At 43.6% G+C, this 17,114-nt stretch overlaps 1 long non-coding RNA gene across 1 annotated transcript in view; it reads left to right on the top strand.

Moving 5' to 3' along the window:
• Positions 1-2,945: 2,945 nt before the first annotated feature.
• The window catches only part of LOC309667727, a 51,037-nt gene continuing 36,868 nt past the window's right edge, over positions 2,946-17,114 (top strand). Inside the window, exon 1 of the long non-coding RNA XR_014267922.1 lies at positions 2,946-10,111. This is a non-coding gene — a long non-coding RNA (uncharacterized lncRNA). The remainder of the gene's footprint in view (positions 10,112-17,114) is intronic.

Raw genomic sequence — 17,114 nt, 5'->3', positions numbered from 1 at the left:
AGACATACCCCTTATTTAGGAGAGACAGGGGCATGGAGGCCAGTGAAGGGAAATGGCCTGAGGTCAAGCAGGGCTGTGATGAGATCACTGCTGGCCAGTCCAGAGCTCCTCAAGCCCCCTCCACTTTTGCCTGAGTCACTGCACCAGTTTTCTAAACAGTCTGTCCCATTGCCTCCAACTCTGATCTCTTCAAAGGGATTCTCCACACCTCAGCCAGAGCTAGCTTTTAGACACAGAAAATGCATCATTTCACCTCTGGCATAAAATAATCAGTTCAACAAATCTCTGTTTAGCTCCTACCACCAGCCAGGCACAGTGCTAGGGACAGGGTGTATGTTAGTGACTAAAACAGACCTGGTGCTCACCCTCAGGGAGCTTATATAGTTGGGTGGAGGGGGCAGATGATGGCTCCCTGCTGCGCTTGGGTCAAGATCCAAGCTCCTGAACGTAGTTGAAAAGGCTCACCAAACCTTGGGCTCTGTCTTTGTCTCTAGCTTCACCTCCAGCAATCCTTCCTCCATCAGACCAGTTTAGGAAACCAAGAAAATAGGTCTCAGCTGGCTTTATCCATTGCAAAAACCTGTGAAATTGAACTTCATGCCCTTCTGTCCTGTCTGCCCCACAAGAACCCAGAGTTAGACTTCTCTTTTCATTGATGGAAGTAATATCATGCAGTCTCACATCATATCCCCCCTGGCTGAGCCATATTTCCATAGAGGAGGGTGGTGAGACTGGGTCAGAGAAGCACAGGACTGAACCAGATATGGCTTCAAATTCTAGCTCAGCCTCTTAGTAGTTGCCTGAACTTGGACATAGTACTTTCTCTCTAAAAGCCTTAGTTTTTTCATATGTAAAGTGCGGCTAATAGTACCTAGATCTTATGGCAGGGGTGCTGAAACTTTAGCACGCATCAGAATCATCCTGGCTTGTTAAAACACAGGTTGCTAGACTCCATCCCCATCTGATTCAGTAGGTTTCGTTGGGGTCGAAGACTGCATTTCTAACAAGTTCCCTGGTGCTGCTGCTGTTGCATTAGGAAACCTACTTTGCGACCCAATCATTGTCATATAGTGTTTGTGAGTTTTCCTTTTTGTTCTCATTCTTTGAGGTGTAACAGTGCATATATCTTAAGTGTACAGCTTGATGAATTTTTACACATGTATACACCCTTATAACCACCACTCATCCCAAATGAGATATAGACAATTTCCAGCACCCCAGAAGGATCCCTTGTGTTCCTTTCAGAGATAACCACTGTTCTGAATTCCATCACCATCTATTGATTCTGCTTGTTCTCAAGTTTCTGTGAATAGAATCATACAGTATGCACTCTTTTGTGTCTGGCTCCTTTTGTTCAATATTATGTCTGTGAGAATCATCCATGTCGTATTTACCAATAGTTTGTCCCTTTTCACTGTTATGTAGTATACTATTATATAAAAAATACCATTATTTCTCTATTCTACTGCTGATGGACATTTGGACTGTTTCCAGTTTGGGGCTAACATAAGTAGAGGTACTATGATGATTCTTGTATCTTTCTTTTGGAGGACTGAGAACTCATTTCTATCAAGTGTAAACCCAGGTGTGTGATTGCTAGGTCATAGGGAATGTATTTGAGTAGCTTTGGTCAATTCTACCAGCTTTCCAAAGGGGATGTAACAATTTATACTCCCATGAACCAGGTATGGGCATTCCAGTTGCTCCTCATCGTTACCAACACCTGGTATTGATAATCTTTTTGATTTCAACTATTTTGGTAGGAGAGTTCGTGAGTTTTTAAGTGTGAACTTTGCTGGCTCATAGTCGGTGATTTAAAATGTAAGTTTCTTTTGCTTTCTCTTTTCTCCCCATAAATGTATGAGAGGGGACTATTTTTAAACCAAAGCCTCAGATCACACCACTTCCTTCATGCCTTTGTCTTTTCACTGTGGAAGAGAAGTGACACGCGTAACAGAATTCACCTACTCATTCTGCCACTGGAGGAAGAAAATGGAGCCTATGGGATACAGTCTGTCTTCACGTCCTGGTAGGGCTGGGTGCAAAGTGGTAGCTTCTTGGGCAGTGACTAGTCTCACCCTCCACAACCCACCCAAGCCCTGGCCTCCTGCTCCATTTCCTAGGATGTCCAGCTCCTCTGCTCGTAGGCAAGCCAGGGTGAGTGGAAGAGCCTGTGAGATGCCTGGAAATGGTATGCGAGCCTGTGCTGGCTGAGGGGGCCCTGAAGGACAGGGGCACAGGGAAGCAGTGTGCCAGAGAGAGCACTGGGTGAGGAATCTAGGTTCCAATCCAACCTGGTTACCAGCTCAGGGTGTGATTTTGGCCAAGTCTTTCTGCTTCTATGCCCATTTTCTCATCTATAAAATAAGAATGAATATTCCTGCTTTCTTTCAGGTGATTCTGAGGACCAGATAACATGAAAAATCTTTTCATGGCAGAGCCACACAAGTAAAGACAATTAACTGTGTTTGGATGAATGCGTGTAGCCTGGGCATCTAATCTAATCTATTTTTCCTCCAGCTTTTTCTGTAAGTCTGTACTAAAAAGCCAGCCAGTGCCTGCATTCCTTTCATTTCCTCCCCACCCCCCTTTATGTATTTTGGCTATTAACACCTTATCAGATACATGACTTGCAAATACTTTCTCCCATTCAGTAGGTTGTCTTTTCATTTTGTTGATGATTTCCTTTGCTGTATAGAAGCTTTTCAGTTTGATGTCCCACTTGTTTATTTTTTATTTTAATTTTGATGTCCCACTTGTTTATTTTTTATTTTGTTGTCTTTGCTTTTGCTGTCAAAAAAAAAAAAAAAATCACTGCCAAGACAGATGTCAAGGAGATTACTCCTTTTTTTTTTTCTAGTAGTTTTATGGTTTCAGGTCTTATATTCAAGTCTTTCCATTTTGAGTTGATTTTTGTGTATGGTGTGAGATAGCGGTCCAGTTTCATTCTTTTGCATGTGGCTGTTCAGTTTTCCTAACACCATTATTGAAGAGACTGTCCTTTCCCCATTGTATATTCTTGGCTCATTTGTTATAAATTAATTGACCATATATCCAAGGATTTATTTCTGGGCTCTTGATTCTGTTCCATTGATCTATGTGTCTGTTTTTATGTCAATACCATACTGTTTTGATTACTATAGCTTTATAGTACAGCTTGAAATCAGGATGTTTCTTTTTGATACGTTATTCTCTTGACCTGTAGTATGCACACTTCAATAAGTTCAGGCAATGAACTGGCCCACTTGCAGACAGCCACCTCCATTTCTGCAGAGGTCAATGGCAGCATAGCCTGGTCTGCCATGGCTAAGGAAGTCCTGGCCTACACCTGGCTCAGGGGGAATTATCCTTTTTGCTCATGCTTTGGCAAGGGGCTGGGGACTGATGAAGGCAAGGCTTTGTTCTTTCAGTGTTTCCTGATTGGGTGATCTCTGAACCTTGTAGAATCTAGGAGGAAAGTCTATTTGCTTCTTAAGGCATAGCACTGATCTAGACATGGAAGAATTTGAAGGCCAGAGGCATCATGAATGCCCATGAATCCTGGGATTAGAATATCCTTGGCTCTACTGGTTCCAAAAACAGCAGCTTTATAACTGGATTGAGAGGAATAAGGGTGGCTCACAGGCTGACTCACACAACTGTTCTGGATGTGCATTATGAAACTCTAATGCATGTCATCCATTGCAGATTTGTATATTTATTATACTTCTCTGGCAGATGGCAGGTAGTAAAGTACCTCAATGAAGGAGTGTCTTTTTCTAACTTGTACAAAGCATCCTAGAGGCTGGGGTGGTGCTGATCACATGTTGACTCCTTCTCGCATCCCCCAGATCTAGAATCCGCTCCCCACCATCCCTCTAGTCTGCTGTGTGGTTGTTCTTCCTCTTAGGGCAATGCTGACCCTGGTGCACCAGGCCTGGTCGGCTGGGCCCAGATGCTTCTTGGCCAGAGCCAACTTCTGCCTGTGGGGAGCGTGCACTCAGGGTCCAAACAGCCTGAGTGAAGTTCCCAGCTACAAGATTTTCAACAACTGGTTTCTCCCAGGAAGATCTGGGGAGTAAACGCTGGATGCTAGCACTGGTTCACCCCCGCGCCCCACTTCCCAGGAATAGGACTATCTTACTCCATGTTTTTAGAAATGTGGAGTGAGATATTCATCCCTCTGCTTGGAGCCAGGACTCCTTCCTGGACTTCTTCCCTTCAGCTGTGCAGAAAGAGCCTTGACCAATGAGCTGAAACCTGTGTTCTAATCCCTCCAACTCTCACGCATGGACAATGCAGCTCCGCTCTCTGGGATTCAGCTTTTATATTGATATATATATACATGATGGTAGGGTAAAGTGTATAATGTCAAATCACCCCTTTCTATATTCTATTATATTCCAGGGGCCTGGTGCACTTTTTCATCCCTCCAGGTCTCAATTTATTTTCTTGTGCTATGTGTTCAAAATCCATGCTGGCCTGGCTCCCCACCACCCCTTGGAATTCTCTCTACCCCTGCCATTACTCCTATTAGCCTCTGACTTCATGTTAATGTCTAAGGTGTGGGTAGGGGTTGGGGGTTGTGTTTGCAGCTCAGATAGCCTCCCCTCAGGTTGTATCTTCTGCAAATTTAATTTGGGCTATCCATTTTTACACTTCTTGGCACTGAATCTTTACCAGCATTTTAAGTGAAATCTTCAGATTATTTTATTCCTTTTAGAATGTGAGATCTTCAGCAAGCCAGCAATGGCAATATTTAAGTGCCAAGACTGTGTAGTTACAGAGAAGCGTGCGCATTAGAGTGCTTGATGGGGGTGATGGGAGAAAGCTACAGAAGGGGCTAGAAGGGCGTCTGTTCTCTGTCTTAGCAAAGAGCAAGTGGAGCTATACATACACTCAGCCCAGGAATGGAGATTAGACACCATGGAGACTATTGAGAGGGAGGAATGCAGACTTGCTAAGTCTTTCTGCAGGAATGCCAGCTCCCTGTGAGGCACTGCACTCAGGCTGTGAATCCAGAGATGAGCAAGACTCAGAGCCACTGCCTTCATGGAACTTAAGTGGAGGTTGGGAGAAAGATAGAAACAAATAATTTTATGTTTACAACTCTGGGGTAGCAAACATCTTTATAAGCAAGAGGCAAAATTTCAAAGCCATAGAAGAAAAGATTGATACACTTGAAGACATCAAAAATTAAAAGTTCTGCGTAATAAAAGAACATAAACAAAGTTAATGATAAGCAAAAGATTGGCAGAAAATATTTGTAACATACATAACATGCAAAAGATATTCAACTGTGTTGTTTAGAATGCCTGCAAATCAAAAGAGAGAAAAATGGGCAAAGGATGTGTATTAGTTATCTACTGCTACATAACAAATTGCCTTCATATTTAGTGACTTAAGAAATTTATGATCTCGCAGTTTGTGTAGGTCCAGAATGCAGGCATGGCTTAGTTGGGTCTGCCTCCTTGAGGTCTCATGCAAAACTGCACTCAAGGTGTCTGCTGGGGCTGCATTCAACTCAGGCTCGAGTGGGGAACGACCAGCTTCCAAGCTCACTCACATGACTGTTAACATGATTTTGTTCCTCACAGGTTGTTGGATTGAGAGCCTCAGCTACTCTCTGGCTGTTGGCGGGAAGCCACGCTCAGTTCCTTGCCATGTGGGCTTCTCCACAGGACAGCTTGAAATATGGCAGCTTGCTTCATCAGATTGAAGAAAAGCCAGAAAGAGAGAAAGAGTGCTAACAAGATGAAAGTCAAAGTCTTTTGTAACCTAACCTTGGAAGTGGCAAACTATCATCTTTGTCCTGTTCTATTCATTAGAAGCAAGCCACTAGGTCCAGCCTGTCCTCAAAGGAAGGGGATTACAAGAGCATGAATACCAAGGGGTGAGGGCCATTGGGAGCCAGTTAGAGGTCTGACCACCACAGGGTACCAGTGGGCAACCCACAGACAGAGAATGATCTATAAACTTATGAGAAGATGCTCAGCTTCACTAATGATGAGAAAATTGCAAATTAAAATAATATAGAGGAATCATGTTTTATCCATCATATTGGGGAAAATTAAATACTGATGATATCTACTTTTGGCAAGAGTTTTGGGAAATAAGTACTGTCACACACTATTGATAGAAGAGCAAAGTGACAATGAATGTAAAATTACAGATAACTTTTTACCCAGCAAGGGAACTTCTAAGAATCTACTGCAGAAAAATGCAGGTGCACAAAGACACATGTTGAATAATGCTCGTTGAAATAGTGTCTGTGAAAGTGAAAAACTGGAAACCACAGCCATGCCCATTTGTAAGGATGGTTAAATAAATTACGAGACCTTTAATCTATGGAATTTAAGCCAGAGCTAAAAAGAATGAGTTAGATGGAAAGATCTACAAAACATATTTTTAAGTAAAGAAAGCAAACTGCAGAATAATTGATGTAATGACATGTAAAAACAAAACAAAAGCACACAACAAAACAAAACCATTATTTTTCTATATGCACGGTTATGCATGTAGATACATATTGAGAGTATGGAAGGACACAGATCAAAGTAATGACTGCTCACCTCTGGGGGAAGTTAGAAGGGAGGAAGTATGGCTAGAGGGGGTTTTCCCTTTATCTGTATAGTCTTAACTTTTACAATAAGAATGTGTACATGCATTATTCATTTAATTTAAAAAAAAACGGAAAAGAATGGATATTTTTAAAACACGCAATTACCATTTGTAGAAATTGTGTTGAAAAATTCTTTCTCCTAGGAAAAGAGAGCATGCTGTAGCCACAATTCTTAGCCTGGACCCTGAATGTTTTTGAGGGCTATAAACCAGGTTAGGTTACAGAGACCTGAAGCTAGAGCAGCCTCATAGTAAAAAGCAGAAAGTCTAACAGGCAAATAAAAACGGAGGGAACTCTGTGAACTTTTGGAGCTGCTCCCCCAATCTCTCTGACATTATCTCCTCAAGGCAAAATATGAGACAGTTTGGAAATTCCATATATTCTACACGTCTATGGGCACCTTAGCTTGGGATTGGTGGGAGCCTCCATGAATAATGATGAGATCAGATGAGTATCTAGATGCCTTTCTGGTCTATAGTATCTGCAAGGCTATCATTTCTGGCGAACTGTAGTTAATATATTTGAATGTTTCCATACTAGTAATAAACACCCATCCATCCCCCACACCCAACACTTTGCCTCCTCTTGGACCTGCACCTCCCCATGAGTCAGCAGGAAAGAGAGACTGTCTGGCACACCAGGGGTCCCAGGACCTTTCTTGATAGGCTAGCATCAGTTCTGATTGGCTAGTGCCAAGTCACTGCAATTGTTAAATGTATATATGTTTTGCGTAATTCAGACTGTTTGATGCATGGCATGGGGTGATAAGGTTGTAAACCTATGTAGAATATTAAAGGAAGAAACAGGATTAATGGACATCATAACATCTCTTTCTTTCCCCCCCTTTAGTGGTAGGTCATTATGGTAATGAGAGAAATAGAATTGGAAGGAGATGGGAGAAGTTATTGCAATATTGGGGCCTATATTTTTTAAAAAATCCTCTCTGATTGACTTGGCTTAGACATGTCTGATGATAGATTTCATGCTATTAATAATGCATCCTAAGGTTGCACTATCAATAGCATGGGGCAACATAGACAGAAGGACAGTGCAACATAGGCACACATGTGGAAGCATGCATGCTCACAGAATGCTATGGGAACCCAGACAGAAGATGGATCAGGGAAGGCTTCCTGGAGGAGGTGATCCCTGAGCCCACCTGCCCTTTGGAAGACAAATAAGAATTAACCAGAAGAAGAGGAGAAGGAAGGGTATTTCAGACAACGAAAAAAGTGGCCAGAAAAAAAGAGTCTTGAAAGGGTGTTTAACATGGTTGGAGAAAAGGGTGTGGATCATGGGCTGGGAGGCGACTGGGTCCAGAGGCCAGGACAGGGGTAGGTGGTGGGAGTCCTTGGTGACATAACTATTGTAGGAAGAAATGCACATTGCTGGGTTTAAGTACAAGTGCCATTTCCCCACCTTTCCTACGCTGCCTACAAGCTTTTCTTTAGTCTAGATTCTTCCTCTCAAAAATCCAGCTCTGTGCCTTGCTGCCTCCTCCCACCCTTCATCCAGGAAAAAAGATTGAATTTTGAACCAAAGCACTAGCACGACAGGAATCTCAGGCAGCAACTGCATTTGAGGCTTCTCTGGTAAAGAAGTAACCCATGGCTGCAAAATGACTGACTTGGGGTCGTACAACCTTGGTCCTTGACACCAAGGGGCAGTCAGAGTTCACCTGAGACAGATGACCAATTGTAGACTATGGGATTCTGGGTCTGGAAGGGCTTTTCTCAGGGGAGTGAGGTGGACATTCTGTTGCCATCACAAAATCAAAATCCCAGAGGCCGCCCCATCAGGCAGGCTGCAGACACCATCTTCATCTCCTCCACCCCTTCCTCTACCCATGAGGAGTCTGGAAAGGATGGAACTCATTCGGCTCTCATGAGGCCTGGGAGTTGTGATTTGTCTTTTCCAAGCAGATTCTGGTGTCGAGAATTCAGACCGATTTCATGTGTATTCGCTATTTTAACAGTTGCCGGCAAAGATACCATGGATAAGGTGTTTAAGTTCTCTGAGCCTCAGATTTCTCAGCTGCAAAATGAGGAAAACAATAACCTCACAGAGCCCCTCTGTAGATACACAGGAACCATGTGTAGTACTGACAAGCTCCTTTTGTGACATCTACCTGCAATCCTTCCTGCAGCTCCTGGGGAATAGGGTCATTTTTGCAAGAAGCCCATACTTTTGATCTTGGACAAACATTTTGATGGAGTTTTGGATCATGTAAAGGGGAGGACACCCAGCTCCTGTTCCCAAATGGTAAAGTTGAGAAAATGAGAAGAGAAACTGCTTTGTACTGGGAATGCTTCTCAGTGGATAATTTTCTGGATGGTGCCAACGTGGGGTCTGGTTGACGTGGGGAAAATGGTTTGTTTTATTTCTCTGTTTGTTTCTCCTTCTTACTGGTCCAGGGATAAAGCTGAGGTGCCCAGATGGAGAAGCACTCCAGAAAATGACTTGAATAATGATGGCAAGACTGATGAGGAGACTGGAGGTGGGGCATTTTTCCTCCCCTTTTAATTAGTCTAAAAAGTTTTGAAAGGATAGACGCACATGGTCAAAGGCACTCCCTGGTAGGGGGATGCCTGCAATATGGTGGCAGGTGGAGAAGGGGCGGCCTAAAGAAGGGGGGTCAGAGAGGCTCCCCATGGAGACACACCTGGTGGTCTTCAGGAGCCGTGATGCCCTGAATTCAGTTGAGGTGTTTTTTTCCTTTTTTCATGTTTTCTCTTCTGATTATTCTCAAATCCTCACCAACATTATGCTAATTGTTTAGTCCTTCCTGGTCTTACCAAGTGCTAGGAAATTACATCAGAGCCAATGTTTATACTTGGGGCAAAGGGCTGCGGGGAGAGCGCGGCTGTGGCAGTGTGAGGCGGGAGCGGGGGAACGGCTGGGGCGACCCTCACCGCACAAGTGGCCCTTCCAGAGGACCTCAGCTTGGGAATCTGCTGGAAGGACAGGCTTCCTGGAGTCGTCCAGGAATGGAGCTTGAACTCTGGAGTTGGGAGTTGTTTCTGTTTTGCAGAGCTAATTGGTCACCTCCTCCCCAGTCTGGACTCTGAGAAATAGACACAAGGGTCAAGGTGCAGGGTCAGCGGTCCTGCTGACGAGGCAGCTGGCACCAGAATGAGAGTCTCATTCTGCACCTTAGTCTAGCTGTCAGCTGCCTGAGGGGAGAACTGGGTCTGCAAGTCACCCTGGGCTGCTGGCCTGGAGGATCACAGTGCCCTCACCTGACAACAGGAGGGATCAACAGCCCTAACTGGTGAAGCCACCCCTCACCTCCTCCTGTTACAAAGGGATGGACCAAGGGAAGACACATTCCTGCCAGCCTGCCCATCAGACAAACCAGCCGTCCTAAGAGGGAGCCTAGGAGAGGGTGAAGCAAAGGGCAAAAGATTTCTTCCTAACACCTTGGAGGAGAGAGAGAATGGTTTCCCCGTGTATATTAAGATTAAAATGATCCTTGAAGGAAGGAGAACCTGGAGACTTATACTTACAATGGTAAGTTATGAGAAGCAGCTAAGGGACGGGTTAAAAGCACACACACAGGAATCATCCTGGCTCTGCTACTTGCTAGCTGTGTGGCCTTGGGCATGTTACTTAACGTCTCTGGAACTAATGTTCTCATCTGTAAAATGGGGTTTGATAATAACATCAACTTCAATTATTGTTGGATTGAATCTGCGTTGTTATAAGGATTAACTAAGTTAATATGTGTAAAGCTACCAGTTCAGTGTTAACTCATTGCTTTTATTCTTACGAATGCCTATGTGCTCAACCCAATCCCTGGCACACAGCTGGCAGCGGTAAATGGTGGTTGAATCCACTATTTTATCTTTGAGGTGAAAATCATCATTAGATATCCTGACAGTGAGAGGGAGTGGTCAGTGGGAAGAGCCATGGTTCTGGGCATGGTCTACTTTTCAGAGAAAATATAACATTGTTCCAATAATAGCATTTGGAGAGAAATTCCTTTCCCAAGTGGGGCCAGTGATTTACTCTCCAACTGTGAGTATAGATCGTTGCTAATGCAGTGTATGTGACCCTAGCCCTTCTAAACTTTTAGTGTCTCTGGGTTTTAGCAATCCCTGGCCTCTCCTAAAATTCTGGAAAGTGGGCCTGTCTCTCCTGCCCTTCCTTCCAGCTCCTCCCTGCAGCCCTCTAAGGAAATGGCAGCCCCTGGGTAGAAACTGTGAGCTCTCAGAGCCCTAGCCAACGTGAGGCTGGACTCAGTTCGCCTGCTTCCTTACGGAGCGCAGGACGAGGCAAGAGGCCAAGGCGATTTCCTCTCTTTTACTGCATCGTAAAAAAGCATCTCATTCTGCACGTGACACCTCTTGGGTGCTCATGCCCAGGCCATGATTAGCAGATACTCATAAAGGCCTGTGGTCCAGCTGCCAAGACCCACCTGTCGGAGAAAGTGAGGCCTGCGACAGAGAGCCCTTCCCACAGCCTCGAAGGCTTGTTCTGTTGAAACCACCCCTTTTCCATCTGGGGAGAATCCAGGGCCTCCTGCCCCTTGCTGGCTTGGCTTCCTGGCCGCCTTTTCACCTTCTCAAAGAGAAGCCTGCCCCCCAACCCCCCAGACTCTACCAAAAAAAGAGATCTCATTCTCTGACTGAATCACAGAAGTACTGAGCTGGGAACTTTGGAAATTGTCCAGTAGTAAAAACTTTTCATGTTATTTTTGGGGAAAATGAGGCTCAGAGACATCAAGCGACTTCCCCAGGGTCACACCAGAGAGGAATGGTAGAGGAGGAATTAGAATCTAGACCTCCTGACCCTCAGCTGAGGGATCCATTGTCTGCACTCCCACCAACCATCACTCAGAACTCCTTCTTGACTGAGCGTTTCTTGTGTCAGAGCCAGCCAAGAAATACCTGCTGAGAGGGGCCATGAGTTCCCAGACTGGCCCTGGAGCATCTCAGGTCATCACCGGAGCTGTCGTTTGCCTGTTCAGTTCTGCAGGGGCACCCAGGAGGGGACGAGGGGATTCAGTACTGTGGTCATCAGCAGAGCCCCCCGTGCGCTCTTGACAAGCAGACGACTTGTAATCACTAGGAGACCCAGATGGAGTTAGGGCCGCCGGTCACAGCCCCTGTGGGTGACCAGCACAGGCCACTCCTCTTCCAGCCTAGAGAGAGCACAGGGTAAAGGAAATGGCATGGCATGGGTTCGGGCATGGGACAGGCCACCTTCCAGCTGTGTGACATTTGGCTGTACAATTCTCTCTGAGACGCATTTTAACAATAAGAGTAAAAATTGCTGGTATCGTAGGCTGTTGTGAGGATTAAAAAAGGGATTCTTCATAGATATGCCTAGCAGGGGCCTGACTCAGGGTAAGCACTCAGTGCGCAGTTATTACCATTATTATTATCCCTCCTACTTGTACAGAATCAGACAAATCACAGCCTAGCTGAGCCTCAAATTTTTCATCTAAGTGAGATTATTCCTACCCCAAAAGTTGGTGGAGAAGCACTCAGTGGGTTCTCCAGTCAGCACTGGTTTCCTTCCTTCCATGTAGCAAGTGTCTTCTGGACAGAAGGAAGTGCAAGTCAGCTGGACGTTAAAGCTCAAGCTCTGTTATTCCCACCATGGGTGCTAAATATCTATATCTATCTATATCTATATCTATATCCATATCTATATCTCTATCTGTCTCTATAGCTATTTCTAGATGACATATATGCTGCCAGTCTTTCCCTTTTTAAAACAAAACGAATGGGCTTCCCTGGTGGCGCAGTGGTTGAGAATCTGCCTGCTAATGCAGGGGACACGGGTTCGAGCCCTGGTCTGGGAAGATCCCACATGTCGCGGAGCAACTAGGCCCGTGAGCCACAACTACTGAGCTTGCGCGTCTGGAGCCTGTGCTCCGCAACAAGAGAAGCCACGATAGTGAGAGGCTCACGCACCGCAATGCAGAGTGGCCCCCGCTTGCCACATCTAGAGAAAGCCCTCGCACAGAAACGAAGACCCAACACAGCCAAAAATGAATAAATTAATTAATTTAAAAACAAAACCAAAAAAGCAAAAAAAAAAGAACCATTCAATTGTATTTGAAAAAAAGATACAAGCTTTTTATAAACCTCATAACAGAGTTTAAAGATAAAAGTAGTAAAATAACCCCACATACTACTGCTCAGAAATAACCCTTATTGATGATAAACATCATCACTGTTATCTTTGTATTTGTGTACATAGACAGAAAAACAGATATCTAAAAACACTTTAATAAAAATAGGATCATTCTAAATATTGTTTTAAAATCTGAAGTACTACCTTTAACTTTCCTGGAATTAACAGAAGAAAATATGCCAGAGTCAAACTACAGATTATTGAATACATGCTTCTCCACTGTAGCATAGTATTTCCTGAAAAATCCTTTTAAGGTTGATCAAAGTGATTACGGATACATCAAGAGGTGGCAGCCATTGTTTCTTTTTAAACTACATGTTTCAATTTTAAGTATCAATTGTGTTTGGGCTGTGAAAGGTTAGAACACTAGTACTCTCACATCTCTTCCAGCTCCCCTCCCCACACAATTTGAATTTTGTTAGCTACATAATTCGTTTTACATTGTTCAGATGTACGGCTCCGACTAAAAGCTCTGTTAACTACAACGGTTCCCACATTTCATGCAACTATTCAATCCCAGCTCTCCTGACTGACTTACCTTCTATGGGGTGGGGACAGATAATAAAGAACAAAAGAGTAAAACATATGGTATATTAAAAAATGATGTGTGCTATAGAATAAAAGCAACAAGTAAGGCAGAGGAAAGGAGAAGCAGAATGCTGGGGTGGGGTGGAGCTCCTCCCACCAGAGTCAATAAGGCGGTCTGGGCAGGCTTCATTGAGAGACAGTACTTAATATTTGTACGCATATTAAATAGATATATTGCCTACCACTAGGGCTCCCTCATGGTGTTTTCCTTTCCTTTTTCCCCCTTCTTTGTTTCTTAATTGGCAGAATGTCACTGTCATACAGTTTTGTTCAAGAAGGGCTCATGGGTGCTGTATTCCTGGGTTTTTCAGGTTTGAGAAAGTCTGTTTCTTTTATATTTAACAATGTTCTTGTGTGGCTACAACATCCTGGGGTGCACTTTCTTTCTCTTAGATCATCGTGAACACTGTCTTTTGGCATTAACTGTTGCTGTGGAGAAGGCTGAGGCGAGCTTGATTTTAACCCCTTGTAATGATCTGCTTGTCCTGACTGAATGTTTGAAGTGTCCTTATTTAACTAGTATAGATCTATCTTGAGCTGTCAGTATTAAATTTTCCAAGAACATGGTATGTCTTTCAATTTGCATATTCAATTCTTTCCTTTATTTAGATAACTTTAAAAAGTGTTACCTTGGGGTTGGATATTTCTTACTTTTTATTTATTAGACTTTAAAAAAATCTATTAGCTTCTCTGTACCTGTTTCAAATATCTTTGTTTTAATCTGCATTTGCCGTGATTATCTCAAAGTCTCCTCCATATAAATAATTTATTTTCAGTGGAATATACCTGTTCCTTGCTCTAATTTTTGTATTAGCTCTATAATGATGTGGTTTGTCTCCTCAATTTGTTTCCTTAGATCCTCAATCTCCCGTTTTGTTTTTAATCTCATTATCTTGTCTTTCAGCCCTACTGCTCCTGAATTTATATTCTTATTAAGATGTCCTATAGCATGAAAGAACTGTGAAGAATTTTCTTTTGTTTCTTTACTATTTTTTTCTCCTAGGTTGGTTCTTTGCATCTCTCTCTCCCTCCCTTCTTTCCTTTCTTCCTTTTCCTTCCTTTCTTCCTTCCTCTTTCCCTCCCTCCTTCCTTCCCTCTCCTGCCTCACTTTCTTTCTTCTTTCAATAACATGTCTGCATAGTTCTTTCATAAATAAGAGAGGAATTTTTATGATGCTGTTTCAACTCCCCAACATAACATTTGTAGAAGCTCATTATAAAGTGTCTGATTCCGTTCTCTGCCTTAGAAAGTACCATCTGGGGAATACATTTGAATCTATCTCTCTGAAAGAGGCTGTTTCCCTGTCCAGTATAGTGAATTGAGACTTAGATCGGGAACTCCATGGGGCATCCTGACTGGCTGGAAGGCTTGGACGTAGACAGTGGGGGAAATGCTAGGGCTACACTACAGGAGCGCAAAGAAACTGACCTGAGGGAACCAGGAATCCAATTTGTAGTATCCAAACTGAAAGAGGCTGAGAGATACAAACTGGTGTTTCGTCCAGGCTCTGCAACTCACTGGTTTTGTAATCTTGATCCTCCGTTTTCTCATCTGTACAAGGGGGTTGACAATGGTAGCTCCCTCATAGAATTGTTGTGAGGATCAGATGAGGCAATGAAAGCAATAATGACCTCAGTGCTGACAGCTTTAATAAATGCTAGTATTTTCCATCATTATAATTAATGGTACACAGAGCTCTGACAGGCATTGATGTCAGAGAACGTCTAATCAGAAGGTAGCGCTGAGCAGCAGAAATATGTGTTAAAAGTGACACAAAGTTAGTTTGGTGCCAGCCACAGTATTTAAGGCTGTTGGTTAATCATTCACCATAGGACCCCATACTGTGACTGGGAGACCAGGGAGCTCAAACTCCCACCTCCATGGTGCTGGTGAGAGGTCAGAGAAATGGAGGCACCTATGAGAGCTAGATAGAGTGACTTGCCGTGGTCTAGTGGTTTTCAAAATGTGGTCCCCAGACCAGTGGCATCATCACCTAGGAATTTGTCAGAAATACAGATTCTCAGGCCCCATTCCACACCTACTCAATCAGAAACTCAGGAATTGAGATCAGGAAATTTGTGCTTTAATAAGCCCTCCAAGTGATTCTGATGTCCTTTTAAGTTTGAGAAGCATTCTGCCTTCTCTTATTGGGCTACTGTTTGGGGAATTGAGTGGCCAGGATGGGAAGGCAGTAACCCTGGAGTACCTTGGCCAACATCTTGGAAACTTGAAGTAGGCTGGGACACTGTAGGCAGAATTAGACTGAGTTGTGCTTGTTACTAGCAAAAAAACATTTAAAAAAAAAAAACATTTTAATAGGCATACAGTCAACCTGTATATTTATTCTCCTAAATATACGTCTTATCTGTATCATCTGCATAGATGAGGACACTACTATGCTTACCTAATTTTTTAGTGAACTATAACTTTGATTATAAAATGATAAGATATAGAAAAACATTTGACTCCCATAGTTAAGGTAAAAATCTGGAGCTTAACATGAAACCAGAGTATCATTTGCCACCTGGTGGCAGCCTACCCTATTGACAGGTTTCCACAGCAATAACTACAGAAATCTCAAAGATCTCAGAGACATAGGAATTGGGGGGGCATCTTGGGTCTGAAGAAAGTAGGGGAAGGTTTCCCCTCCTGTCAGATCACTGTGGTTCCCTCTCAGAGAAGTGGGTTGGGATGGGGGGTGGAACATGGATGTTAGACTCAAACACAACTGGGTTAGAACAACCTTTGGAAAGGCACCAAATGTCTCTGGGCCTCAGTCTCCTCATTTTGAAATGCAGATGAAAGGCTTCCAACTCCAGATTATTGTGGGGGTCAAATGAGGGAATTGGTTGGAAACAGCTGGACGTGTTTGGAAAACTGTTAAGAGCTGCCCAGATGTGAGTTGTTTATTATTTAGGTTTGAAACTTGGTCTTTGATTTTGGAATGTAATGTACTCTGTTGGAAGAATTCTAGATATTAGCAAGCAGGTGGAGAAGGTATTTGGTGTTTGGGTTTGTCTTGAAAAATTTTTTTTAAAAACAAGGACCTGGGGGAGGGATAGTCTGCCCTGCGATTACCCCAACTCTAATTTAGGAAGGAAAGAGGCATGACCAACTCTATGCCCCGCTGAGCTGATGGGCAAGAAGACCAAGAATCTTGGCTGTGAGACATTCTGCTGCTTCTTGTTCCTGTGCTGTCTCAACTCGGGGGAAAGAAGGATGGGAAGAAGGGGAGGAGACTGGATGGGAGTTTAAAGAGACAAAGGTGGGAATGAGAAAAAGGGGGAGAGAGAGAGAGAGAGAGAGAGAGGAGGGCAAGACAGAGGGCAGGAAGGGAGTTAGTAGCAGAGAGGATTAGAGAGAAGAAAGAGAACTTGGAGGAAACCAGGTTAAAAGAGGGCTCAGATAGAGGGAAGAGGGAAGAGCATGTGCCTGGTGCTGTGACCTTAGTTGGTTCTAGGCCTTTCCAACTGGCAGCACGTTCTGTGAATCTGCTTTTGCAACTGAAACTCTTCTTTCTTCAGGGACCCTGTGCTTTTGTACCCGTGAAGTGGCTGGATTCAATGTGCTCAATGAAAGAGAAGAGTCATACATTGCTGGAAAAAGAGACCAGATGTCTTTGAAATCATCTAAATTGTCTCTATTTTTAAAAAAATTTACTCTTTCCATTGCTGCCAGATCTGAAAGTCCAATTTGCCAGGATAATATATCCGGTGTGGATAAAGATTTCCAAACTTGAAGTGTTTGTCACTTAGCAACCCGGAGGTGTGAAGGGCTCACT

The sequence above is a fragment of the Balaenoptera physalus genome (assembly GCF_965194825.1).
Source record: "Balaenoptera physalus genome assembly, chromosome: 10".
Lineage (NCBI taxonomy): Eukaryota > Metazoa > Chordata > Mammalia > Artiodactyla > Balaenopteridae > Balaenoptera > Balaenoptera physalus.
Note: the sequence above shows the minus strand (reverse complement) of the source record. Positions and strands in the feature narration are given on the sequence as shown.